Source organism: Neovison vison, chromosome 7 (assembly GCF_020171115.1).
Source record: "Neovison vison isolate M4711 chromosome 7, ASM_NN_V1, whole genome shotgun sequence".
Classification (NCBI taxonomy): Eukaryota; Metazoa; Chordata; class Mammalia; order Carnivora; family Mustelidae; genus Neogale; species Neogale vison.
The window spans coordinates 204,266,169-204,293,424 of record NC_058097.1 but is presented as its reverse complement, the minus strand read 5'-3'; the positions used below and the strand labels follow the sequence as shown (position 1 = coordinate 204,293,424).

At 64.1% G+C, this 27,256-nt stretch overlaps 1 protein-coding gene and 1 long non-coding RNA gene across 3 annotated transcripts in view; one reads left to right on the top strand and one right to left on the bottom strand.

The window, feature by feature from the left end:
- The window catches only part of LOC122913253, a 31,574-nt gene extending 5,356 nt beyond the window's left edge, over nt 1–26,218 (top strand). The window contains exons 2-3 of the long non-coding RNA XR_006385711.1: nt 19,602–19,663; nt 20,464–26,218. This is a non-coding gene — a long non-coding RNA (uncharacterized LOC122913253). The remainder of the gene's footprint in view (nt 1–19,601; nt 19,664–20,463) is intronic.
- KCNQ1 (potassium voltage-gated channel subfamily Q member 1) overlaps nt 1–27,256 on the bottom strand; it is a 304,912-nt gene that overhangs the window by 137,267 nt on the left and 140,389 nt on the right. The gene's annotated exons all lie outside the window — the stretch shown is intronic.

Below are 27,256 nucleotides of genomic sequence, written 5' to 3'. Positions count from 1 at the left end.
CGCGTGGGGCCGGGCCGTGCTCTGCCGGGGGACTTTCACCTTGAGGGCGGGCAGCGGCCTGCTGGCCCCCACCCAGGAGACAGCAGTAGCCCCCCGACCTTGTGATCAGCAAAACTGTCTGCAGACGTTCCCCAGGGCCCCGTGGGGCTAACCCCAAGTGAGGGCCTGCCTGAGGCCAGCTTTGGGGACAGGGCTCCTCTCTGCTCCGGCCCCGGAGGCCACCAGAGCCGGCACCCCCGGCCCCATTCTCTCAGGGAGAGACATGGGGCAACCCCTTCCTGGGCCAGTGGTCTGACGGCAGGCGGGGGGTGCCTCAAGGCCCGTGATCCCACGGGCTGGCCCCTGGGGCTTCAGCCGCGGACGCAAAGCGTCCCCGGTGTGGGCGAGCGTGGCTGGGCAGGATCAGAGGCAGCCTGGACAGCGGTCAGGAGGGCCTTCTCAGCAGCGCCTCTTAGTGCAGACGGGCAAGTGAGTGGCCGTGTGTGGCCGGCGGGGCCGGAAGGTTTGCGATGTGCTCCAGGAGGAGGCGGCGTCCTGCCTCCAAGCAGGCCCGTGTAGGGCAGGGAGTCCTTCCTTCCCGGCGCCATGTACCCCCATGCCGGCCGGCCGGGGCAGGACTGGGATTGGGGGGGATTGGAGTCCGGATGACCCAGGGTCAGCCAGGAAAGCTCAGAAGGCCCAGTCGGCACCCAACCCACTCCTCACACTTAGGTCCGCCCAACTAAAGCCTTTGCTGGGGCTGGGCGAGGCCCTTGTTTGCAATTTAAATGTGGCCTCATTTGCGGAAGGGTCTTTGCTCCTCCGAAAAGCCTTGTGCTGGGGCTGGCCCTCCCCAGCAGCCGGGCCTCAGCCAGGGGAAGAAACTGATCTAATAGGCCTTTCTCCCGCTAATTGTAGCAATTAGTGTCACAGAATGGGGACTCCCTGGGGGGCCAGTGCCCAGCACACAGGGCTGTCCCCAGCTCCTCAGGCTGTAGCCCAGCGGGGCCTGCGGGGGGGCCCCCACCGACATCCTGGCCCCAGTTCAAGATGGGGTGGGGCGGGGAGGGGGGGAGCCAGGCCGGGTGCCCTGGGGAGTCGCAGCAGGGGTGCGCTGGAGTGGTTCAGACCAGTGGGCCACACAGGTGACCCTGGCCAGGGACGGGGGCCCTCCTCGTTTGTGCGGAAGGACGGACATGAAGAGCATCTGGGGGTGCGACAGGAAGTCGCCTCAGAGCGACTGACTTCTAGACTGGGTGGAGGGGATGCCATGTCCCAGTGTGGCCAAGGGGAGTCCTTTCCCTCACCGCCCCCCCCCCAGGGGAGCTCCTGCTCCTTCACTCGGCTCCCAGAGACCCCGTCTGTCCATCCGTCCGGGGGCACGCACGTGCCACGGTGCCACATGCCTCCTAGCGACACAGGCCACACGTGCCACGGTGCCACATGCCCGTTGGTGCCTCACGCCACCTAGTGACACGGGCTTCACACACGTGCCACGGTGCCACACCCCTTACTACCACACAGCCCTGAGCGACACAAGCCACGAACCACGGTGCCACACACCCCCTAGTGACACAGGTCACACGCACATGCCACAGTGTCACATGCCCCTGAGCAACATAGGCCACACACGTGCCACATGCCTATGAGCGAGAGGCCACGTACCATGGTGCCTCACGTGCCACATGCCTCCTAGTGACCCAGGCTGCGACGCAGCGGACTTGGAGGCTTTCTCAGGCAGTGGTTTGTGTCTGAGAGGCGAGGCCGTGACCACGGCCCCACTTTACAGATTCGGTCAGTGAACAAGTCTTTGTCGGCTGAAACCACATGTGACACTGGGCATCGGCCGCTGGCCCAGGCTGAAGGGATCTGAGGGCCCAACGGAGCTGGAGAATGTTTTCCTGCACCTCGAGGAGGGTGTTCTGCGGGTAGAACTGCCTTGAACAGGCTCTGCACAGGAGCCAGTCTGGGGTCCTAGGAGCTCCCTTGGGGAAGCAGGGGAGTGGGGGACAGGACAGGGGCTGCAGGCAAAGGGCCTCTGGGGGAAGAAGCCCATGAAGGGACAGAAAGAGGCTGAGGAGGAGAAGCGCAGCTGCGGGAAGGGCCAGACCAGAGAGGCTGCTGCGGAGGAGCGGAAAACAGCAGAGCCACGGAGAGGTCCCACTCAGGGAGAGACCCCCCCAACCGGGCCCCTGTCGGATCCGCCTTATGGAAGGATTTCCTTCCACTCGGTGCAGGACTGAAGGTGACAGCCGCTGGCACGCCCAGTGATGGGGGCAGAGGGGACGCAGAGCAGTGGGAAGCGTGCGGGGACCCAAGGGGCTGATACGGGCAGCCTGGAGGGGGACGTGCCGCCAGGGACGGTGGGGGCTCTGTGGGTGCAGGGACCCCGGGTGGGGAAGTGCCCGGGGGGTTATGGACGAGAGCGGAGGGGCAGGGGGTAGCAGGGCGACTCTGGAGTGTGGGGGCTGAGCCGGAGAGACATTTGGGGGACTGGGATCCACAGACGGGCGAGGAGCCGAAGGTGCTGGGGAACGGCTCTGGGTCACCCTTGAGAGAGAGAAGAGCCCTAGGTGGGGCCGGAGGAGCTCAGTGTTTAGGGCCTGGCAGGGCGGGGCGGCCTGCGCGGGAAACCGACAGCGGAGCCGGGGAGGAGCCATCAGTCACCTGCCTCCCGATCATGGTCTCTGGGACCATCACCTCTGCTTCTCTGACTCTGGGACACGGATGGCCACTGACTTACACCTGGCCCCATGGGCTGTGCTGCCCACGGCTGCCCAGGACAGACGCGCTGTCCTCCTTCCTGTCATTCTGCTCTGGGAACCGTGGCACGGAGGGGCTGTCCCCACAGCACGTGCGGGAGGAAGCCCGGTCAGCTCCCGCGGGGCGGCCTCGCCCTTGCCGAGTGGTTCCAGAGCCTCACGGGGTGGAAAATCCCCCCAACCTTTTTGGAAAGCCAGCAAGCTGAGAAACGGCCTTGAATAGGGCCAGAGGAGAAAACAAAGAGCCTGTCAACATTGGAGCCCGGGAGGGGGCAGGGCGCTTCGCAGACCCCACGCAGACAGCACTTTCCAGCAGTTTCTCGGCCCCAAAGCCTGGACCCAGAGACCCAGCAGGCTGGCTGTTCACGGGGGCGGCGGCCGCCGCCTTCCCGCTCAGCCTCCCTGATTCACAGTTCACACAGGCCTCCGAGGCTCAAAAGGGGTTAAGTGCAGAACCTGGAACTCCCCTGCTTGCTAATTTTTAAACACAGCTGAGCTTTGAGCGCCCCTCCCAGAAGGCCCTGCGAGGGACTCTGCCCAGCCCCCACCCCGGTGTCGCCAGGAACCCATGCGCCTCGAGAACAAAGGCTCCCCGTTCCCTCCCTCCCTCAGTTTGTTCCCCCAAAGCTGCTCGCTCCACCCACACCTGGTCACCGTCCGCACACTGCGCTCCCGAACGAACCTTCAAGACTGGCCGGAAGGAGCTGGACCTACCCCCCGGGACAGAACCCCTCCCCCTGCGCCCGGGAGCTGTGTCTCCCACTCTGGGCCTCTGGCACTAGGTCCTGGCAGTGGGGGGTGGCCTCCAGGGGACCAGGGCCGTGGCCGCAGGCCCGAGGGCTCCAGGGACTGCACCTCGTCCTCAACCATTCAGACCTTCTAACCGCCGTCCTCCGCGCGCCCCCAGTCCGAATACCGCAGCCCGTAGCTCCCGCACCAGCGTGCACCCGCGGACCCATCCTGTGCCCCCCTTTGCCGCACGAGGCCTGGGGTTCTGTTCCCTGTTGTCACTTCTTGCTTCATCCCCGGCCCCTGTAGCACTTTTTTCGTGATGGGGCCTGCGGCCCTCCCCAAGGCCCCGGGACCCGGCGGGGGGTCGTCGTCACAGCCGTCCCACGCCTGGCCCTGGGTTGTTCTCAAGGGAGGGAGACAGAGGTGTTTCAGGATGGCCACATGCCGTAGGCCAGACAGCCACCCCGGCAGCATGCCTCCACTGTCCAGTGACTTGATGTCCTCACGTTCGACGTCCGAGAGCCCTTGTGACAGCCCTAATGGGGAGGGAGGTGTAGCCTGGCCGAGCATCCCGCCCAAGGCCCCCAGCCCTGACACGGCAGAAGTTAGCCAGGTTTCTGCGGAGACAGCCCACCATGTCCTCTCCAGAACGGGGACGGCTGCGGGGCCCTTGTCAGGCCCCCCATCCTGACCTCGGAAGGCAGACGCAGACACTGTGGAAGCTCCTGCCCTGCCACAGGACCGGGGAGGGGAGGCGAGGCAAGGCCGACCCAAGCAGCCTGTCCCCGGGTGCCACTATGGCCCGTCCCTGTCGGTGTCATGGGGGAAGGCAGCCCGGGAGCCCAAGAGGCCCGCCCTGCACATGCAGGGCTAGGTGCCAAGAGGGACGCCAAAGCCCGGCTGGACCCCTGGGAGGGCCAAGGGCCGCCCGAGGAGGCATCCTCTTCCTGCTCGAGCTGCTGGGAGCCAGATGCCACCCCCCACCCGGCTTCCCGTCAACAAGTGGGACCGTGCCCGGTCCAGGTGCAGAGGGCAGCTGTCCCCAGCAGCCACTCCGCAAGCGCCGCCCGCCGCACAGGCCACTTGCCTGTTGTCCCACCCACTCCTGCTGCCAGGCCGGGAGCCACTTGTTGGCTTCCGTTGCTCCTGAAATGTGTGGGTGTCGGCGAACCCGGGGATCTCCCGCTAGCAGATTTCCCCTCGAGTCTGTAGTCCCTCTCTCGTTCTGTTCCCCTGTGCAGGCCTCGCGCCGGGACACGGGGCGTCTGACGGGCCCCTCTGTGAGCCCCTAGACTGGCAGGCCAGGCGCGGGAGCACCAGGTGTGGAACCTAGGAGGGATGAGGCTCCAGGGCTGGGGACAGAGGGCTCCTCAAGACAGCGGGCATCTCTAGCTCGGGTGGGAGGCCGAGGAGCGGGCGCAGTCTCAGGGGCCTGTGGGCCGGCAGGCGGGGCGCTCCTCCTCCGCCTTCTCCATTTTCCCTGCCGGGCCTTCTGCCCCCTCCGGGCCCTCTTCCAAGGCCACCAGAAGGGCCTCAAGCTGGGGGCGGGGGGCATCCCAAGAGTGGTGCTGAGTGCCAGGGTCAGGTGGGAGATGATTTGCAGGTCCGATAGGAGCACACCCCGGGGCTGGCTTCAAAGTCGCTTCTCTGAGCCCCCGACACCAAAGCCCGCGGGCTCAGCGGGTGTGAACATTGGGAAGGGAGGGTCCCCAAAGGGTCCCCGGGTCTCTGGGTCACCTGCACCTCTTGGCTTGCCCTTCTCAGGGTCCCAAAGGCAGGTGGGGGCCAGACCACCCTGCCCCCAGGCGGTCGAGCAGTGTGCCGGGCAGGAGGGATGTGACCACTGGTCACAATCCCACAGAAGGTACCCCCGCCTCCCAAGCCCCTAAGCGTTCCTGAGAATGGCACGCTGGGACTGTCCAGAGGCCTCAGTTTCCCCACCTAGACAGAAGCTCACAGAGGCACCTCCCTCCTGATCAGACTGGCCAGTTGGGAGGGCCTTGTGGAAGTGAACGTGCCCTCTGCCTCGAAGCAGACCCTCCCTCTCCCCCAGGAGCTCTCTGTGAGGACTGGGGTTTTTCCACTGGCCTCCCTCTCAGCCCCGCTGGGTCCTCTGCCTGACCCCAGCATGCCCAGGCCCCAGAAGCACAGACGCCCCGTCGCAGTCGAGCGAGCCCGCGCGCAGACGGGTGCCCAGCCCTCCCTCACACAGGAGACATCAAAGGGAAGCAGGAAGCAGCGAGCCTGGCTGACCCCAGCCGGCAGGAGAAGTCCAGAGTCACAGCGGAGCCCGGGGCCCCACGGCTGGGGATTTTCCACCCCGTCAGGATTTCCGCAGGACACCCCGACTCTGGCCTTTGAGACTCCTCAGGAGCCAGGGTCTGGACGGGATCTTCCTGCGCCAGGTGGCTCAGGAGCATGGCCGGGGACCCCTGTCCTCGGTCTCCCCAGGCTCTGCTAGCTGCTGGTTCCTTTGTGTCCATGTACCACCCTAGGCTCTGGGACCTGGTTCCCACAACAGCCCCAGGGTGGGCAGGAACACAGCTGGACAGCTGGGCCTTGGGGGGTGTGCACTTGGCAGAAGCCGCACAGAGCCGGCTGTCCAGCCCGCATCCCACTGCCATCAGGGAGCCTGGCGTTCCCGCACACTGTGCATGCAGTGGGCCAGGCGGGGGTCAGATGGCTCCAGGGGCCTGTGTGTCTCCTGTTTAGGTCATCAGTGTCACTTTCTGGGGTCCCTCTCTACCTGTTGCTGAGACTGCCAGGTCTGCACCCCGAGCTCCGGCTCCCACCCCAGCAAGCGGCAACGGGTCCCCGGAAGAGGACTGGGCACGTGGGTGTCCCAGAGGCTCTCCTAAACCTGGGTTGGCCTCTAGGCCAGCCAGGGTGGCCATACCCCAGGGTCTGCCGGCCAGCGGGGAGCGCACCCGCGGCCCTTTGGCTGTTGGGCGGGGGTGGGCTGAGGAGACCAGGCTTTATCGCCAAAGGCCGCTAGCCCTGGGGTGACCCCGGGGCGGAACAAAGCATCCCTCCGCACATACAGGTCTGCCATCAAGGTGGGGACCGACGTCTGGTCCAGCAGCCGGGCTCTGCACCGCCCGGAGCTCAGCCCAAGAGCAGACGCGCTCATGTGGAAAGCGCCGGCAGCGAGGCTTGCGATCTGGTCACCGCAGCCGTCTTCCCCACAGCGAGCGGCCCGGCACTGGGAGCTGTTGTTCCGGGCTCGGACGAGGCTACCCTGGGGGTGGGCGGGGGGGTCTGTTGGTGGGAAGTGTTTCAAAACAATCACAGAAACTTGGCAGGCAGGGACTCTGGGCGTTGGGATCTGGGTCTCCTGATCAGGGGCTGGGGGACGCCCTGCCACGCCCAACCGAGCATGTTCCTGCCCCGGCGAGGCCCAGTCTGCTGGGGTCTGGGGTCTGGCCTCCCAGGCCAGCAGCATTCCTGGGGTGGGGACCTTTGTCGCGTGCATCCCCAGAGTGTCACATAGTCTGGCCGGAGCCGCTGGGGGGCTGGAGGGACATGGGGTGGGCAGGCACAGCTGTGTTCTCAGGGAAGCACGAAAACCCAGAATGAGGCCTTGAGACGGGTCGAAGGCCCACACTTTGCCATCGACGCTGACCCAGCACCCTTCTCTGCTCCGCCGTCCGTCTGACTGCCCGGAGCCTGAGGGGGGCTAGAGCGAGCCCCACCCTGACTCTCCCGGGAGCGGACCGAAGCCCGCAGTACGCACGCTTTGCCCGTGCTACTCAGGTGCTCCGGCGGGCTCGTCCATAGGGACCACGTGGCCTCCCCTAGCCCAGGTGATGGCCGAGCCCCTGGTGTGCCGCCGGGAGGCTGTCTGGGAACCGCCCTTCTCCTGAGTCGGCCACAAGCCACCAAAACGCAGTCTCCAAGGCCTGAAGCCCACACGGGGTTTCTGAGACTCCAGAGTCTAGGAGGGGCCTTTGGGCCCTTGAGGGCTGATGTCCCACCCCGCAGCGGTCACAAGCTCTGGTTACTCTTGTGGTGCCTCCCTGCCCAGGGCCTGTCAGGTGGGAGACACATGGGCTTCCGGCCTGGGGTTCAGGCCTGTGTGCAAGGGGACATGCCGATACCAATCCGAGCTGTCCCAAGAGGCACCCGTGTTCAAGCCAGCAGCGAGAGGGACCCGGGAGGCTTGTCATGGGTGACAAGCAGCAGGACCTTAAAAAAACGGAAGCTGCTCCACTCCCAAGTCCGCCGGAGTGACCCCGTATCCCGTGTGGGTCAGGAATGCAGGGTGCCCTGATAGAAAATCTGCATCCTGGGGAGCTCCCTGGAGGAGGCTGGCCCCGGGCCTGCCTTGCGGGGAGACCCCAGCCCTGCCCATGACCAGAGCAGCCCACAGGGCAAAGTAGGAGGCAGCCGGTTCCCAAGCCCCTTCTAGAGCGGCTCTCCCCCACCCCCGGACCCTGCGGCCACCAGCTCCCCGCCTGGCTAGCCAACCTCTTTTTCTCCTGGGAGAGCTCAGCCTCGGCTTCGGGGCCACCGACGCAGGACTTGCCTCCCTGCCAGAGTCACTGCAGGGACACCAAGAAAGCAAACCTAGTGGTTTTCCAACAGCTAACAGTGGAAGTGGAGAAAGAGAAGGGAGGTCAGCTAGAAAGTTCTGGAACGTGGTCTGTCTACCAGAGGGGCCTGTTTCCCAATGAAAGAGGAGGCTGCGGGGAAGCGGAGGAATCTGCGAGGGCAGAGCCCACATGACCCCGGGGACTTGCGTTGCCCTGGCAGTGGGTCCCGTGTCCCCTTTCTGCACGGCTGGGCCACCTCACAGGAGAGATACGGGGACAGGACTGGGGACGTCGCTGCAGCCACGGCAGCTCCCCTCTTGTTCAGTTAGCCGGTCCACCCAGAGGGCAGGGGGCATAGCTGGTGAGCGGACAGCTGCCTGCCTGCTGGCGGAGGCGGCCGGCCCCCGCGGGCACCGCTCTTCTGCGCCCGGCGGCGTGCCCCGTTCTCAGGGGAAAGGCCCTCTCGAGAGCCGCTCTGAAAGGCTTCCCGAGCTGCCGGGCCAGCTAATGAGTTATTTGCTCTAAACAATGTCTTGATAAAGGGGCCGGAGGGAGTTAGCCGGTGTTGCCGAAGGAGACGCAGGGTTGCCAGGGAAATGCTCCTAAGTGGACAGAAAGAAAGGACAGTCGCCGCGTCCTGTCTGACTAGGAAAAAGGCCGCGGAGCGCGCACCTCTGGCCGGCTTTTGTGTTTGTGTTTGGAAGAGACAGGCGGCCGCGAGTGTGGGGCGGCGGCGAGGACGCGCACAAAGCGGATGTGTGCGGAGCCCGCGGCGGCCGGGGCCCAGGTGGCCGGCTGGGCGCTCGCCCCGGGAGACGGCGCAGAGGGGCCCCCGGGCCAGGGCGCGGGGGGCGCGAGGGGCTCCCGGCGTCGGCGTCAGAGAGCAGCGGCGGTCGGAGCCGCGCCCTGCAGCGCTCCCGGGCTCGGGCCACGGTCGGGGTCTCTAACTCCTGCTCCGGGGTAGAAATCTCTGCGTCTGTCAGCCGCCCCGCGTGTTTGCCCAGAACGGAGCAGAACCGTCTTTGATGGAATCACAACGCGATTCCTGCTCTCGCTTGACCCTTCAGAGCCCCGGGGCAGCCTCCGCAGGCCCTAGTGCCTGGTGTGGAAACCCTGGCCTCGGCGAGGCTCCTCTTGCAAACTGGAACACCCCTGCGCGTCCTCAGGCCCGGGGGCTGGGGATCGCCGGGGCCGTCCCTCCGCCCCTCACCTTCAGCTGTCACCCGCCGTGTCCCAGCCTGCCGGGGGGTCCCATTCCTGACGCGGGGCCCTCCCCTCACCTCCTGAGCTGCGGAGAAGTACCCTGCGGACGGAAGGGTTGAAAGGCCCCTGGTTCTCAGGCTGGCAGGAGGAGGCCTGCCATGGGGTGTGGGGGGAGACGTCCTCTCTGCTGGCAGGACAGAGCTCTGAGCCCAGCCTGGTGGCAAGGAGACTCCTGGCCTCTGCGCGCGCAGCCCCCGAGCCCCTCCCCAGGTGCCCCCACCGTCCTCGCGGGAGTGTCCGCCTCCCCCAGCCTCAGTTTCCCGATCTGTAAAAGCCGGAGTGGCCTGTACATACTAGGCCCCCAGAGGGTCGTCGTGGTGAACGCATCTGATTTCCCTCACTTCCCGGCCGGCAGCAGAAGGGACTGGGCCTGGGGGGAGGGGTCCTTTGTGATCAGAGACCTTGGGTCGACTCTGGACTCAACAGCGGCCACGGCCAACGGAATGTGACCAGAGCCCTGCAGGAAGGGCAGAGACAGGGGAGCTCCAGAGAGTGTCCCCAGGCCGCGCCGAGGCCTGCCGCAGGCTACGTGGCAGCGGCCCGGCCCGGCCCCCACCTGCCTCGCTTACTCATTCACTCTTGCTTCATCAAACATTCACAGAGGGGCCGTGAGGGGCTCCACATGGATTAAGCCCGAAGATAACGACACTGAGCCGAAAGGTCTGCTTCTGCCTCCCCCGGCCCCTCGGCTTGCCGGAGACGGCCAGCGAGCCCTTGAGCACAAACAAACACGCAGTTATCCATTAAGAATGGGGGGTGGGGCGTGGGGTTCTCAGCGGCCCAGTCTGCGGTAGCGACATTTCAGCCAAGACCCAGAGGGTGCGTCTTTCCCTCTCTGGGGTTAGGCGAGAGGGTCTGGGGAGCTTGGCTTGTTTCAGATGGTACCAGGGGACAGTGGAGGAGCCGCCGTGACTCGGTAAAATCCACCACTCAAGGGCACCATGGGCTTGGTGACCCTGGGCCCTAGCCTGAACCTTTCAGGCCTCAGGTTGATCATATATAAAACAAGAGTGATAATACTCCTGCATCAAAAGCTGCCCCGATGGGCAGATTAGTGAAATCGTGTTTAGAAAGCGTGGCGCCTGGCTGAGGGGAGTCCAGTACTCTGGTTCTCGGAAGACTATTCCTTACCTCAGAGCACGTGCGGGGCCCGTGAGTTTTCCCTTCGCCCAGATGGCAGTGCCGGGCCTCCTTGGGAGCACCTGGCTGCCCGGGGAGCGCAGACCAGGCCCGCAGAGAGAGCGGGGACTGGCCTGCCCAGCTCCCGCTGGCCCCTGGGCCTGCACGGGGCCTGGGGTGCTCATGCACCCCTTTCCTGGCTGGAGAAGAGAGGCGTCCACCTTCCGCTTGCAGGACATCGTGCCGAATGTTCTCAAAGCTTCTCAAAGCTCTGACAGCCTGGCTCCTGCACGAATCAGCCCTGGGGGCCGAAGTTATAGACTGGACCTGCCCCCTTGCCCTTAGCTGAGTGTGTGTGTGTGTGTGTGTGTGTATGTGTGTATGTGTGTGTGAAGGTCGGGGGCTGAGCAGGGGACAATTAGAAGCCTCCAGAAACATGAAAGGCAAGTTCCTTCCAGGCTTCGGGGGTTGGCCCAGCCTGGACCACATGGGGGTCTTTGTGAAGCCCCATCTCCCATCAGGGTAGCCTGAGGCCAGGAAGGTTGGCTGATCCCGCCCCTCCCCCTAGAACTTTCATGGGATCCCCATTCTTCATCTGCAGTTACCCCAGCTCCAAGAACCCATCCTGTCCGTGAGGGTGAGGAGGGAGCTTGATGAAGGGTCACATAGCTGGAGGCGGACGGAGCTGGGTGGGCTGGTGGGGAGACAGGAAGTCCTGGGGGTCCTCCCTCCTCTCAGTCCCCAGAGGACGGCCCCCGGCTGCCCTGCCCCCCCCCCACGGTTCCCTGAAGCCCCGCTTCTACGCCACAGGGAGCTCACTTGCTTCCTTCTACTTCACTCTTCATCAGACGTCAACGATCTCTGCCCTGCTAGTGTTCAGAAATAGAGCTGTTGTCCAAGAACGTTCTCACAAGAAGCAATCGTTTGTGACCGCATGGGTGAATGTGCGGGACCCTGACATAAGCGACGCAGGAGGACACAGGGCGACACCAGTTACAGGAAGCGTCCGGAGCCGTCAGACCGCAGCAGGGGGGCTGGGGGCCGGTCCCCCCGACCCCTGCGCAGAGGGTCAGCCCTGCAGGATGCGTGGGTCTGGCGCGGGGGACTCCAGGGAGCGGCACTGCACGGTGTCGTCCACAGGCTGCTGGGAGGGCAGGTCTGGGGACAGGAGACCGTCCAAAGTAGTAACGACGGTAACCGCGCCAGTGAGAGGCAGCGAGAGGGAACCTGGGGAGCTCACGGTCGCTTTAGGGCTGAGAACGCGGGGACCGCCTCATGGGTGCGCTTCTCCCCAAACTTCACCTGCGGACACGTCACTGACGTACAGATCTGCTCGGTCCGTCGTACCGCAGCAAAGCAGCTTCGAAAGGGAAACGAAAAGCAAAACAAAAAATTCTCCCAGGAACTTTGCTGTGAGAGGCTCATTTAAAGTGATCCCCTTCTGGATGAGGGCGCCCAGAGCCACCCTCACAGAGCCGGAGCCCCACGGGTGGGCACACCTCTTCCGTCCATGAGAACCCCAAACCCCGCTAAAAATCGGCTTTGAAGATCCAAGCCCGGGCGGCATCGCACCAAGAACGCGCGTGGACACCGGGCCGCCTGGGGGGTCTCCAGGGAGCCGTGTCGGGCGCGAGCCCGTCGTAGGAGGTCCTACAGCCTCCGTCCACGTACAGAGTGTTCTCGTCAGGACGGACTCGAAATGCAGACCAGATGGGTGGCTGCGGGGGGCCGAGGACACGGCGGGGTGGGAGGGAGTGCGCACGGCCGAAGGGGCGGCACGAGAGACTGTGCGGGTGACGGGAGCGCCCCGGGGTCACTGTCTGGGTCCTGCTGATCCTGCTGGCGATCTGAGCCTGGGGTCTGCAAGATGTCACGGGGCGGGGGGAGACGTGGGTAAAGGACACGTGGCATCAATTATCCCTGACTGCATGTGAATCTGCAGTTATCTCAAAATAAAAAGTCTAATTAAGAAAATCATGATCCCCATGCTAAAAAAATCAACAGTCCTAAAAATACCCAATAATGAATTTTAAAACGTACAGAATCCGTACAAACAAAGGGCTGAAAAATATTGAGGGGTATTACAGCTGTCTTGAACACAGAGATAAACTTGCGTGTGGCTAGAAAGGCTGTTTCTATAAAAAAGATGTATTCTAAGTTCATCTAAATCGATCGCAGCTTCCATAGAAAATACCAAGAGAATGGAGAGGGTCACACACACGGGGACATGCTTTTTTAAAAAAATCAGACATGTCGATTCCAAAGTCTGCAAGATTCTGAAAAGGCATCACCTGGAGCTCCCTGGGGCAGCCTGACCCCTACCCCCCAGGCTCTAGAGGGGCCATGGGTTTTAAAGAGCACCTGTCATCCCAGACGGGGTCGTACGCATGCATAGTGCTGCTTTCTGCAGCCGAGCCTCCTGGTTCGGGCTCCCTCCCCAGCGGCCTCGGCAGTACCTGCAGCCAGCGGCCTAAAGGTGGGGAGGGCGCACAGAAGCCGTGGCGGGCACTGGAGCCTTCCTGTGTGCTTTGCGCCAGGCTCCCTTCTATGCCCCCAGCAGCGCCCTGGAAGGCACGCTCTCTTGTCATCCCCATTTTACAGATGGGGAGCCCGAGACCCTGGCCAAGGGTTTGAACTTGGGCTGTGGCTCCAGATCTGCCTGGATCTGCCTGTAAGCGTGACCTCTTATTCCCGACTCAGTAAAGGACAACGCCAGGCAGGGGCGCAGGGGGACAGGGGACGAGGGGCAGCCTTCCTCTGGGCTGGTTTTATCAGGACAAGGCTGGAAGGCTGCACTGGGTCAGGGAGGCCAGGCCGGACAAGGAGACGGTTCCTACTCTCCAGGGTGGGACGTGGAGACCAGCTGGCCGGCATGGTTGTCACAGCACCCCAGCCCTCGGGCTGGATGGGGTCAGGGTTTTCCTTCTGGTGGCTGCATAGGGGAGGGGCAGGTTGCATGTTCTAGATTTTTCTCCCTGCAGCTTTCTCCTTGAATCAGGCTATTTTCAGCTCTTGTTCTCTGATGAATCACTGGATGCACATTTCCTAAGATGCCCTGGAGCACACGGGGGTCATGTGCATGGCGGGGAGGAGGCCCCTGGGTCAGACCTGCAACTCTGCAGCTAGACTCTGCTGGGTGCTGTGTGAGCGAGCCCAGGAAGAAGCCCGCACTCCAGCTCCTCGACATTCCTAATTACCCAGGCGAGGGCTCAGCCCCAAACCCTCCGCTTCCTGTCAACTCCAGAGCTAATCCTGCGCCTCCATCTGAAGAACGTTCTGATCCAAGGCCATAGCATGGATTCCCTGGTCGGCGGCACCAGGTGGCTTTCCAGTAATAGGAATGGGGGGAGCCCGGCCCCACTGACAAGTGCATCGTACAATTCCCAAGTCCGACCCCCACGCCTGGCCTATCCCCGGGAGGCCGTCTGCAAGCAGGCACAGAGGACAGGAGAGTCTGATCAGTCCGTGTGCTGTAGCGACTCAGGTAGATGCGCAGGAAACACGGCGCATTTAGTGATTTCTTACACCAAACCCAGAGGAAGCACTATTCACATGTAAAAAAGGTGGAGCCCAGATGACAGAAGGAAACGAGAGAATCCACGGGAAAGGTCTCACAACTAAGACGTTTTTTCCAAATGTATAGCCAGGACCGACCCCAAGTCACAAAAGATTGCCAAAGTTCACGTCAAAATTTAAAATTCCCACCCGCAGAAAAACATTATAGCGACTAAAAGACGAAAGAAAAATTGGCGCAGAATATGTTTGACGCATGTTGACTACCTATAAATCAGTAAGAGACCTTAGAGAGCGGAGGGTCCGGGAAGATGGAACGCAGAACAAAAAGAAATGCTGTTAGTTATCGGAGGAGATAAAGCCCTCATTCATAACAAAAGACACTGACATCAGAACTCCAGCAGGCGTTTCTCGTCCGGCCGATGAATGCAGAGAAAAGCCGGGACTTGGCCTGCTGGGGATGGTGTGGGAGGGGGCGCAGGACACACTGGGCCACGCTCGTGGCTGTGGCCGCACGGAGCTGCCTTCCCGGGCGTACGGACGTATGGGGCCGCTGTCGTGGGCACACGGGCTGCTGTCACGGATGCGTGGACACACGGAGCCGTTTTCATGGGCATAAGGACAGACAGGGCCGCTGTCAACGGGCGCACGGGCCACTGTCACGGGCACAAGAACACACGGAGCCGCTCTCGTGGGCATAAGGACGTGCGGGTCACGGTCACAGGCACACGATGCTGCACCCAGGGGCCTGCCTCTGGTTTCCTACTTCATTCGCTGTGCCCTGAGCAGCCCATGTCGGCGTCCCGGCCTGGACGGTCTCTCCACCTGGGGACGGGTTTACCTCTGCCTCGTCTCTGCTGGAGTCTTGGGTTTCACTTCCCGGGACCTCATGAAGTCTCACATCATGGCGAGACTCACAGTTCCCCTCTATAGTTGATTCATTTTGTAGCGTCCTTGTTTGGTGCGGGGCAGCCTAGAAAGAGACCTTGCAGACGGAGCTGGAGCAGGGGCGAGCCCCGGGAGGAGATGGGCAGTGTTCGGTGGCGAGAGATGCACAAACTTCGTGACCGGGCGGCTCCTTAGAGAACATCCGAGGGGTTAATGGCGGGCGCCCGTCGATGGGGGCTGCTCCGCGCTGGCGGGACAGTGGAACGTCCGCAGCTGTTAGTGAGAGGGAGATGCGCTCCACGTCTTACTCCAGACCCAGCCAGAACACCCGGCCATCTCGCCTTTGAGCAGTGCGCGCCGGGGCCTTGTGCCTACCGAGAAGTGAGTGCTGGACTTGCTTGAAGCAGACGCCCACGGTGAGGGGTGCAGCTCGGCACGGTGGCCAGGGCTCTGTCCTCTTGGGGCCACTGTGTGTCCCTGCTGGCCCTCCCTGCCAGCTACAGGGAAGTCATGTTGCCATCCGCCCGACCCGGCCTCCCTCAGTGGCCCACCCCTACATCCGAGGATGGAAAGCTCACTGACCAGCGCCACCCCCCTCCCTCCCAGCCCGACTCCTCAGCCTCCTGACGGCCCTCCCAGCCCACCATCTGCATGCCTCCTCTGGGCAGGAGGGGCGTCCGTGTTCACCGGCATTGAACTGATGCCGTAGGGACCAGAGCCCCCTCGAGCACAGCCCTGCGCAGGGGCGGCCCATGGCAGTGGGCTGAGAGCTGTGGCCGGCACACCGATCCTGGAAGCAGCAGCGCGGGACCCCGGTGCGCGGGACCCCAGGGCGCCAGACCCCAGGGCATGGGACCCCCGTGCGCGGGACCCCAGGGCGCCAGACCCCAGGGCGCGGGACCCCGGTGCGCGGGACCCCGCACGTGCCTGTGCGCACGAACACGTGATGAAAGTGCTTCTCGGGGTGCCACCCTGTGTGCGTCCATCTCGTCTGGGCAGCCCCAAAAGATGTGGGGCACACTTGGCCATCAGCTCCGGGAAGGGGAACTGCAAACAGACACGCGCACCATGCGGTTGTGCGTGGCAATCGGTGGTCCGCGTCAGGAGAGGCGCAGAGACCCCTCCCTCGTGTAAGAGCCGCCGGAGGAGCAGAGCGGAGACCGCGGACCATGCTCACCTCTAGGGAAGCAAACATGGGAATCTGGCGCCGGGGTGGGACAGCCCGAATTTTCAGGACAGCCTCTTGTGGCTCTGAATGTGCTCTGCCGCGCTCGCGCGTGTAAAACCTGAGTGGGATTAGTACTGGTTGTGCACAATCACGAGGGTAAGGCCTGGCGCGGCGTGCGGGTGCTGGCCGGGCGGTGAGCGGGCAGCCCTGCGCCGGGGGCTGGGGCGCCTGGCTAGAGGCCGCCCCACCGCCCGCTGCTGTGGGCTCTGGTTCATGTCAGTCCGAGGAACGGGGGCTGCTCCCGCACAAAGAGGTTTTTGACAGCACAAGGCAGAACCAGAGGGAGAGCAGACCCCGGGCAGCCGGGCAGGCTCCCAGGGAGCCCACCCCCACTCGGATGGGCAGGGGTGCCCTCCAGCCCTCTGCAGCGCCCCAGGCTCTCCTCGAAACAAGATGCTGCGTGGGCTCTGTCCCGCGGGCTTGGGAGAGGAGTGATTCTTCCAGAAACCAGCGAGTACGTGTAGGGCGCGCTCTGGCCACGGCGTCTCTGGAAAACTCTCGAGTTTTATGTAACTCGTTCCCGTCTTCAGGGGACTGTTGACTTTGATTCGCGCGGCCATGACAACACAGCCTGTTTTCCAATTGATCTGCCCCACGTCTGGGTTCACTGAAGTATTTCCTAACGCACAGTCACATTTTAAACTTTTTTTTTGGAAAAAGGAAAGAATAAAGCTGGAACGTGGACCTATCTCACCGCCCTGCCTTTCTTTTCTGCCAAAACTTGGCTTTGGGAGGAGCAAGTGATCCCCGCTTCTGAAATGGCACTGGCCAGGCACCTCTTGGAACCTGCGTTCTCTGGGGAAGTGACACAATGTTGACCGAGGAGCCCCCACCCCCATCCCGGGCACTCCTCGGCCGGGCACTGCCCCCACTGGGGCAAGGGGGGGCCTTGACGATGAGGCCGCTGACCCACTCGGGACACGTCCACACCTGGCCTCCGCGGGGGCTCTGGCCTGGGCATCCCCGTCCCCCACCTGGGTGTGGGGAGGCCAGGACATGCCGCTGGCAGAGCAGCTGGGCGGGAAGAAGGCAGCCCAGTGCCCGCCACTGTGAGAGGAAACGGAGAGAAACCGCTCCAGTCAGCCCCACCAGCAGGCCTGGAAAACTCTGCAGCCAGAGCCAACACAAAGGACTTTTCAGACCCTGCAGCCAAGGTGCCCAGTGAGCGGTTTTCTTCTTTTTCTTTTTTTTTTCTCTTTCTTTTCTTTTTCTTTCTTTCTTTTTTTTTTTTTCAACAGCTATTAGGGTGACAAGCCTTTCCAAAGGCCAGCCGTTGGCGAGGGTTTCCAGGAAGCTGGTCTGGCACCAGGCTAGGATTGGAGCAACTTTAACGAGTTAACTTCAGAAGGAAGGAATTGTCAGGGAAGGTTTAAGGCTCAGCAAACTTTTTGAATTATTTTGCAAAAAAGTCCTGGCTTTCAAATTCAAAGCCGTGTTTAGCCGTGACTGTGGGAAGCCAGAGCTTATTTCAAAGACGATGCTGCTGGCACGTTACTGAGCCCTCCCCTCCAGGTATCTGCCTTGACGCCCCAGGCCAGGCCCTGCAAGTGCCATCCGGTGCCTGGAAACACGGGGGTCACCTTCCACGTCCCCCCCAGCACCCCTCCGCCCACGTGCCTCTCCCGCCTCCGGCCCCCGGGGCTGTGTGCACACACGCGCACACGCGCACACCTTCCCCAAGCAGGAAGCCGCCCTCTGCCAAGAGCGCATGGAATTCAGATTTCCAGAGAGTGTCCTTGGCCTCCAGCTCCACAGCCGCACACTGAAGAAAGGTCCTAGTGTGTGTGGCGGGGGCGCGAGAGAGGGGCCTCCATCTCTGCTCCCGTCTATCTGGGCCCCAAGAAAAACCCACAACTGGCTGTGCTCGCCTCAGCCACACCCGGCCTCAGTCGCATTCCTTCCCCTCCTGGGCCCACGCTGGGTGGCCCCACAGCCCCGCTTCTACACCGCCCTCCCCACCCGCGGGGAGACCGGGGCCAGGCCCGCGTGGGGCAGCTGGCAAGCACACGTGAGGGGGCCGCACCCCAGGCCCACGGTGGCCGGAAACCACTGAGGGGCCCAAGGGGCTGGGCATCCCAGCCGTGGCCTCCGCCAGCTGCGGCGGGAGCAGAGAACATGGGCCCCCGGCAGCCCACCCCAGGCCGGGCGCCCCGAAGGAAGCCCCTCTTCATAGCCCACCTGCAGCTCCCTTGCTGCCGACGATCCCCACACCCCCGGAGGAAGCACTGCCCCCTGCACCCGAGCCCCCCCACCCCCATCCACCCCTGGCCGTCTGGGCCCTGAGATCTGGCATCCGGGGCAGTTAAACATTGACAGGCAGAGACCGACAGCGGCCCAGTAAATGAGACAAGTCCATGATCAGCCACACACGGTGGACAGGCTGGTCACGCTTAGCTTCTCTTTGACCCCAGTCACTGGGACTTGCCACCTGCATGGCTGGGGAGCAGCAGGTGGGAAGCGCGAGCCTCCCGCAGGCCATCGGAGTCATAGAGGCCCGTGCGCAGCAGGAGTTACGGCTCCTCCTGTCCTCGGCGCTCAGGGCGGCCTGGCCCGGAAAGGGGGGTTGCTCCGGGGCCTGGCCGGTCTCCCCGGGGAGGAGCCTGTGGCTTTGCCGCCCAGGCCTCTGGGCCTGCAGCCCCGGGACAACTCTGAGCGCAGGGGCTGGTGGCCACCCTGCCTTGTTCCTGCCGGCTGGGGTCTCCTGTCGCGGCCGGAGAGGCCGATTTCCCTGTCCCTTCTGGACAGCTTGGACCTCATGGCTTGGTGTTCGTGTGATGCCTCAACTCCACTGGCCTCTCCTTCCGAGTGTGACCCACAGTGGACTGAACTGGGGGTGGGGATGTTCTTCCTGTGTCCCTTGGTGGGGGGCCTGGTGTGATAGAAACAGCAGGGTAAGGAGCAGGCCACAGCCATGACCAAGGCCTCAAGGATGTGCTCCTGCTGCTGTCCTAGTAGCCAGGGGCCTGGGGCTGGTGCGGGCTGCAGTACAGGTCCCACTAGGACAGATGGCCCCCACTGGAACCAAAGGAGCATGGGACTTGGAGTCAGGAGTCCCATGGCCTGGCCCCAGCTGTCTGCACCTGGCATGGCCTCTGGGCAGGGTCTCCTCATCTCTGCTGTCGGCCCCATGTCCGAGGCTGTCCATCTCCCAACAGCTACAGAAGAGTTTCCCCACCCCACCCTCCAGCCCCCAGCCTGACGCAGCCCACTTCCAGCACAAGACAGGGGTAGATGGTAGAGAGTCATGGTCGGGAGCTGCCGCGGGCTGTGGGGGTCCCCGGAGAGGACATTCCAGCGATGTCCTCTGGTCCCGGTGGATGGCCCCACCCCAGTCCCTACTCACACACCAGCCAGAGTTCAGTCTCGCCGGGAGCCCGTTTTCAGGGGTGTCCCTCCACCTGAGGCTGCCCCCACCTTGGAGTCTGGCCCCCTGTTCTTGCTGTGGTCTTGCCCCGCAGTCAGGGCCCCGTGAGCCCCCACCTGGAGCCCACCCGCTCGGCTGGGGTTTCCACGGGGTAGCTCAAGAAAAGAAAAAAAAAACATTCTAGCGTTTTAAACTGGAAAAGGTTCCATTCGCTCCAACAGATTCAGAACCTGAGGACGACATAAACGCAAGACCACCGCTGGAAGGCCCAGAAGAAGGGAAGGTAGGAGGGCCGCCCCTGGGCCGCCGGATACGGGAGGGGACGAGACGACACAGGGCCCCACAGCAGCCTGGGCAGGGCCAGGCAGACAAGCAGGTTAAAAGGCTCGAAGCTAAAGGTCCAGCGTGACCTTACCTTGCACTTTATCCCCTAGATACTGAGCCTGGCTATCAGAGCAGTGGCAGGGGGCCTGGGGTCGACGGCTGGCAGCTGCCCGCCTCCTGTCCAGGGGCTGGGCTCTGTGGGCGGCGGGTCCACAACCAGGGCTGTGGGGATGGGCCCTGAGCTCTGTCTCTTGGAATAGCCTTGCCCCCCGCATCTTCCCCATGTCCTCTCCTGCCTGTGACGTAACCCCAACCCCTGCCTCAGTTTCCCCAGCAGGGCCCCGTAGGACAGCATTGTGGCGAGTGTTAGACTTCGGAAGGCACAGCCTAGTCTGATCTTACGTGATGGTTCGGTTCCAAAGACCGATCACGTAGAGTCAAAATTACCTTTGAAGATCCCTTGAATTGCCTCTTAAAAATCGCTTCCCGGAGCTGTGCGTACATCCCCGTGGAGCTCCGCTGAGTGCCTGTGCCCACTGAAGCGGAGCAGCTCAGGGCAAATCCGGAGGGCGTCCCCGCTCCAGGCCGGCCTGCTCCACAGTGTCTTTAGAGGGACTGCCTCTGGGGCTGCTGGCGGGGGGGGCAAAGCAGACGTGGGCCCGGGAAGGGCGTGGGGATGCGAGGGACGCTGGGGACACCAGGCTCTGAGGCCAGATTCCTGTGTCCCTCTCCCTTTGCTTCCCTTTCTTCCCTTCCCAGATAGTGCCCCAGGCCTCACGTGAGCCAACTGGACCCAAAATGGCAGAACTGTCAGACCTCTGCCCAGGAGACAGTCCCTGCCAAGGACCAGCACCCGGGGTGGCCTGTGCCCAGGACACCCACCCAGTCCCAAGAGGCCTGGCCCACGTAAAGGACGACCGCCTGGCCGGGGGCTCTGGGCCTCCCCCAGAAGCCAGCAGCTCGGCCGGCCGCCCTGTGTCTCATGCATGCAAGTCGGCCTCACCCAGGAGACCCGGGAGCCCCCGAGCGGCCTGCGGGTCGATGAGGCCCCTCGCCCTTCATGCACCATGGGGTCAGGTCCCCGGTGTGTGCAGAGTCCACCAGGCAGAGTTCCTGGAGGAAGCGGCCACAGAGAGACTCCAACCAAAGCGCACACTCTGTCCACAAGCTGCTCTCTCCAGCCGATGGGCCACAGAAACACTGGGGGAGGCGAAGACCCAAGCCAGATGCCAGGCCCCTTGGCCTCCACTGGCTGGTGACCTCCCTGCCCCTGCACGCCCTCCGGGAGGTCTGGCTTCCCCCTCACAGCCCCGGGCTCCCCAGGAGAACGTGCGTCTGCGACAGAGCCCCGGCTCGGCCCCTGCCTCTTGGGACAGGCGAGGCTCAGCCCTTCCATGCAGCCCTCTCAGACCCCGTGACAGCCATGGGTCCCAGCCAATGGCAGCCCCCCACTAAGTGTGACACAGACACGTAGCCTCTGGGGACAGGAGCGCCTGGTGGCCAGCAAGCCTGGGAACACGGCTGTCCTGGCTGGGCTGCCTGGGCAGCGGCCCCGGAGAATGGGGCCATGGCCATGCCTCCATGTCCTTGTTCGCACGGGGCCACGGGCAGGCAGGATGCCCGGCCCACGCTGCCCCTCACTCTGCTGGTGGCCGTGGCTGCCTTGGCGGGTCGGCCCGACGGTGAACAGTGAGAATGACAGCAGAAGCACATCGGGGCACGTGTGGCCGCCCACCCCAGAGAGCGGGACGGAGGCCCAGGTCTCTCCCTGTACGTCCCTGGGAGCTGGCCCCTTCCGTCACCACTGGAGGCTGTGGGCAGTCCCCGACTGCGGCCTGCGTTGGGGACAGGGACTCAAGGCTGCACACGGACCCCATCCACATCCCACGGACCTGCGACCTGGCGCTTTCAGAAGCTCTCAGTGAAGTACAGGGTCCCCCCAAGTGAGGTATTGCATTGGCTAACGCAGTTCTCGGATCCGGGCCGGGCCAGACCCCCGACCCCACAGCCTCCACGGCTCACACCTGCACCATGAGGCCCATCTCCAGGGTCCACAAGAGGACGCCGAGGCTCGGAGAGGTGACCTGACTGCCACGGTGCCCTGCAGGACGAACGGATACAGCTGGCCGGGGTTTCCGGGAAGACAGCGTCTCCGGGCGTGGCGAACACCTGAGCACCAGCCAGTGGGACGTAAGGGTCAGATTGGCCGCGTGTGACCACAGTGCCAAAGCCTGCAGGACAAGGTAAGGAGCGCGAGGGGTGTGGGGGTCGGGGGCCGTGGCTGCCAAAACCCACTACTGACCACTATTGAGAAAACGTCGGCTGTCCCCACCCTCATCTGGGGAGACGGCCTACATTGACAGGCTTTCTGTGGGTGCTGGCCGCGGGGACGGACGGGGGCCACACAGAGACAGGCCAGGGGCGAGGCAGGGGACCTGGCTGGAGCCTTCTTGACCAGCTGCCCGGACCCACTACCAAAGCCCAGCCGCGACGGAGCAACGCCCTGGCGAGGAGGACAAGCTGTGGTCTGAGCTGTGGAACGAAGCAGAGCCACGCGTGGACCATAGGCCGCGGCGGGTGGCGCGGAGCTGGCGGGTGGCGGAAAGAGGCCGGCCTGTCCCTGAGGCCGAGCCAGCCTGCGTATCCAGTGGGGAGAACGCGAACCTTGACCCCAGCCTCACACTGGATGCAGACATCGATTCCAGATGGAATCTACGTGCGGCAGGTGGGCTCACGAAGCTTTAGGACAAGCCAGCGGATCTTTATGACCTCGGAGTAGTCCAGGTCTCTTTAATAGGACGCAGGCAGCACGGGCCAGAAGGGAAACGTCTGATGAACCGGGTCCCGTTGAGTCCACCTGCGGTTCCCCTGCTCAGCAGAGACGCCCCTCGTGAGAGGAAGGGCCGGCCCGCGGCAGGGCGGGGCGGGACGGGGCGGTGCTTCTGCGGTGGACGCGCCGCGAGCGTGTGCGGGCACGCGGGGGCACGCTCGGCTCAGCTCCCCACGAGCCCTCCCCGGGACACAGGAGACAGACCGAGGGAGGACAGAGCATGTGTAAATCGGCGAGGAGGGCTCGCCCCACGTCCGACGGGCCGGAGACGCGAGCATTTTGGCAAGACAACATCTGACCCAATAACACTGGGAGGGGTGCGGCAGCCGCGTCCAGTCCCCACAGACGACGATGCCAGGCTGATGGCGCGAGGGTGCCCTCACAAGCCGTGCCTGCGGGCTGGCGGCTGGGCGGGACCGGGGAAAGCGTGTGCGCCCCTCCTGCGCCCCCACACCTAGGCCGATGCGCGCCGAAGTGCAGCCTGTACGGCGGCCAGAAAGCCTGGACGGGGCGTTAGCGCGGACGCTAGCAGCCCGCCTGGACGCACGGTCCACGGGCCGTCGACACGAGAACGGATAAACCGTGCCGCCCTTCCCACGCCGGTGTGCCAGTCCCGGGGCACGAGGAGCACCGCTCTCTGCGACCCCGTGCACGCCTCCCGGGGAGCCAGACGGATGCAGGGGTGTGCGCACCGGGGCGTCTGTCTATGGAAAGTTCCAGAACGGGCAACACCAAGTGCTGCTGCCAGAAGCCAAGACGGGGGCGGCCGTCTGAAGGCGTGACAGGAAGTGGGAGCACGGGGGCATCCCGGCTACCCTCACGCGGCCGGTGCTGAGACGGACGCTCATCGCCTGTGGCCCACTCCTCAGCCGGAACGCTGAAATGCCCTACGGGCAAGGACAGGCCTTCTGGGCTTAACGGGAGAGCTGGACGGCCCAGGCCTAGAGAGGGGCTGGGCCTGGCCCCCCACTTAGGCTTCCTGGCCATGCTGCCCTCGGGCCCCCCTCCTTATAGGTTTAGGCCTGTGGGGGACCCACAACCCCCGGAAATGTCTCTGTGGCAACACCGGTGCCCTCTGTGAAGTCGTGTTTTCCTCCAGCTGCCTCTAGGGTATGGATGCCGCTCCATCCCTCATACCCTCCGACACTGCCCCTTGCCATAGCCCTGCCCATGGGGACTGAGCCCTGACGCACAGACGCCCTGGACCGGGATTTATGGCTACAGCTGCTGAAGGAGTACAAGGCCCCCCACTTCCTCCGGGCCTTCTACCTGGACCGAGGGCCCGCTCCCCGGAGCCACGGCCTCAGGAGTCTGGCGGCATCCTCCTCCCGTGTTCAGACGCAGGAAGTGAGGCTCCCAGAGGTTAGGGGCCCCCGGGGCCAGCCTGCAGCTGGGCCGGTGCGGGCTCAGGGCCAGATGGAGGGCATCTGATTCCCAGTCCTGTCTCTTTCCCACTGAGCCACTCCGCCTCGCTTTTAATTCAATTAGGAGAACATTTAATCCCCCCGTGCATTTCAGAGTCGAGCTGGAGCTGGCCGGGGCTGGGAGGCTCCGATGGGGCCTGTGACTCACGCAGCCCCTTACAGCCCCCCGGGCGGGCTCCCACGGGGCTCCCTTGTCACCTCGTGCAGACAGAGGTGGTCTGGAGCTCCAGCAAAGACAGGACACCGGTCTGAAAAGACACACTGGTCTCATCTGTTCCTGGCAACCCCCACCCCCATCCCCAGACGCGGGCCCCGAGTGGCCTTCAGACTTTCCCACCAAGGTTCGCAGGGTGAGAAGCAGAGCAAGGAGCATGGCCACTCGGCGAGGCGTGGAGCCTGGCGCTTCTGTTGGCCTCAGGAGGGAGCTGCAGCAGGCCCCAGGGTCCCCAAAACATCCCAGCCGAGCCGGGCCCATCCCGAGATCTGGCCCCCCGGTCCACGGAACTGAGCACAGGGCAGAGCCTGGTGACATTTGCCCCCATTTCCAGAAGGCACGGGGCTGGCCATGGCCTCGCTGACAACGCAGAATTCAGGAGACGTTAGTGGTGATGTGGAGGAAAGCCAGGCCACAGCGGCCTTGTTGGAAAAGACACACTTGAGCGTTCTGGCAGGAGACTCCGTGGGGCCCGGGAGACAGCCGGAGACGTGGAGATTCTAATCAACGCACGCGGAGCTGGGTTTGCTCAAGGATGCGCAGGCTGTCCTGTCACGGGGCCTACAGGCTCAAGTTGCCGGGGAGGTGCTCATGGTCACCTTGTGGGGGTCCCCACGGTGCCCCCACCCCGGCCTTGCCTTCCCTCAGCCTCCCTTCTCTGGAAGGCTCCTGGCCTGCCCCGGGACCATGCAGATGCCCAGGGCATCAGGCTCTGCACACCCCCGGCGGAGGAGGACGGGGTGGGGCGGCTAGTAAGCAGGAGCCAGGCCTCGCCCAGCCACGACGCTGCCAGGACGGAGAGACAAGGGGGGGTCCAGGCATCAATCCCGGGGAACACTAGGCCGCAGTATTCATTGCGGGCCTGGCCTCTCGCACCATCTGCCTGGGGTGTTCATGTCACCCAAAGGGACGGATGTGGACTCCCGGCTGGGCTTGGCTGCCGTGGCAGCTAGGTGGCGGCAGGCGGGGAGCTTCATAGACTTGGCTGCCATCTCCCAAGGCTGCTGGGACAGGGTACCCAGGCCTCCCCTATACGCAGACCCAACCAGAGCCACAGATCCCCGTGCTGAGGCCAGTTCTGACCAGCCCCACCCTGCCCTGCCCAGGCCCTTGCCACCTTGTCTCAGGTGAGGCTTGCCTGGCCCTGGGGAAATCCAGCCTGCCTTGGGGCAGGAGCCACAGTCCTGGACCTCTTTCTGGCCAGGGGCTCCAAAAGAGCCAGAGAGGGTGGGACCCCGTGCTGAGGGCCGAGGCAGCTGGTACAGAGGCCCTGGCAGCCGGAGGAGGACATGCTGCCTGGGCCTCCCTGGGGCGAGGCCGGCGGATGAGTCCGATGGGTGCCGATGAGTGACGAGGCAGTTTCCGAAAGGGACACCACGTGCAGGGCACAGGGGCGCACACAGAGGTGGCCCTCTGTTCCTACTGTCCCACCACTGGCTCTCCATGGGCAGAAGGCAGTGGGGTGGGGAGGAGCCCGGGAACTCATCCCCGCTCCCGCTGGGCTGCGGGGCTCCGTCTTCTCTTGGCTCTCCCAGATGCCCCGTCTCTACCTTACACTTGCCCCTCGGAAGCCCTGTGGCAAGGCTCTGGGTGAGGGGGACACAGGTGCTGAGAGCTCCAGGCAGAGAGGGGCTCTGGAAAGGTGTGTGTGTCAGGCTGCGGCCCAGCACCCTGGAGCTGGGCGAGGGCCCCAGGGCTGCAGCGAGACGCTGGGGCTTGCTCATGGGGCCAAGACCACTCTGCCTCCCCAAGCCATGGGGTCCCAGTGACTCCCAGTTTGCACCCGGCTTGCTCGCCGGCCCCCCCGGCACCCCCCACCCCTGCCCCACCAATGGCCAGCAGGCCCCGGAAAGAAGAGCTTCGCCCAGCCCCAGGGACCTTCCCGTAATCAAGGCTGCAGTGACCTCACCTCCCTGGGGCCCAGCGGGTGGGGAGAGCTTGAGATGGAAACAAAATGTGTCTTTATTTATGCTTTTAATTTGAATTCTGGAACTGACCCAACGTGGTAATACACTTAACCTCAGTAAAATGCTGAAGAAAAATGAATCTGTTTTTCAGTAACTGCCTCCCACCCCCTCTGCCCCCTGCAAGACCCCCGCGCACACACCAGGGCACGGGCCTCTGTCCCCTGTGCTGGGTCCACAGGGCTGGGTGGCCTCGAGCTGCTGAAGCCCAGTTTACTCAGGGCACCGGTCACCAGGGGCACCGGCCACCAGGGGCACCGGCCACCAGGGGCACCGGTGAAGGTATGCCGCCTCAGCGGGGCCACGGGGCGGGCACGGCCCTGAACAGACGCCGTTCCCACCAGAGCCACCTACTCTTCCAGCCACGGTGGGGTGGGGCCTCTGCCTGGCCTGCGGCCCTGGGGGCGCCTCAGTCCTAAGGGCCCGGCACATCTTCTTGAGCTTCTGTCCCGCTGTCCCCAGCATGGCCCCCCAAGGCACAGTTCCCTGTGCCGAGGACACATCTGTTCAGGTCCCCCGGCAGCGACCATTGACTCTGCCCTGAGTGGACCATGGTGCCTTGACCTCCGTCTCCCCATCACAGACTTGAGGACCATACCGGACACCTTGTCCCCCCAGCCCCCCAGCGGTGGGTTCGCACCCCGCCACCACCTCTGGATGGGGCTGCCGGGAGAAGCCCTTGTACGTTCTGGCACGGGGACCTGGCCGAGGACTGGGGTAGAGGCCCAGGCAGCAGTGGAGCTGGCCGCAGACCCCTTCCCCAAGCCAGCCCCCACACTCGGGGGGCGGCCTGGGAAAGCCCACAGCCAGTCGGCGGCAAGCATGGGGCTCCGTGCTCCTCCGTTCTGACCGCCACAGTCCTGGAGGAGCAAAGGCCAAGCGTTCCTGGAGATCGGCTTCTGCTGGCCCGGACTTCCTCTCAGGACTCCCCGAGCGGGTGGGTGGCCTGTGGCCCCCAGACGGTGTGTGCCGACGCCAGGGCTGACGGCCTCACTGCCAATGGGGTGATGCCTATTGGGGGCGGCCGTGAGCTTGTCTGGGGGGCGGCTCAGTCCTGAGCCTTTTGTCAGCCTCACCCTGGGCCCCCCGTGAGGGTCTCGCAGGGTCGGGGAGCTGGTGA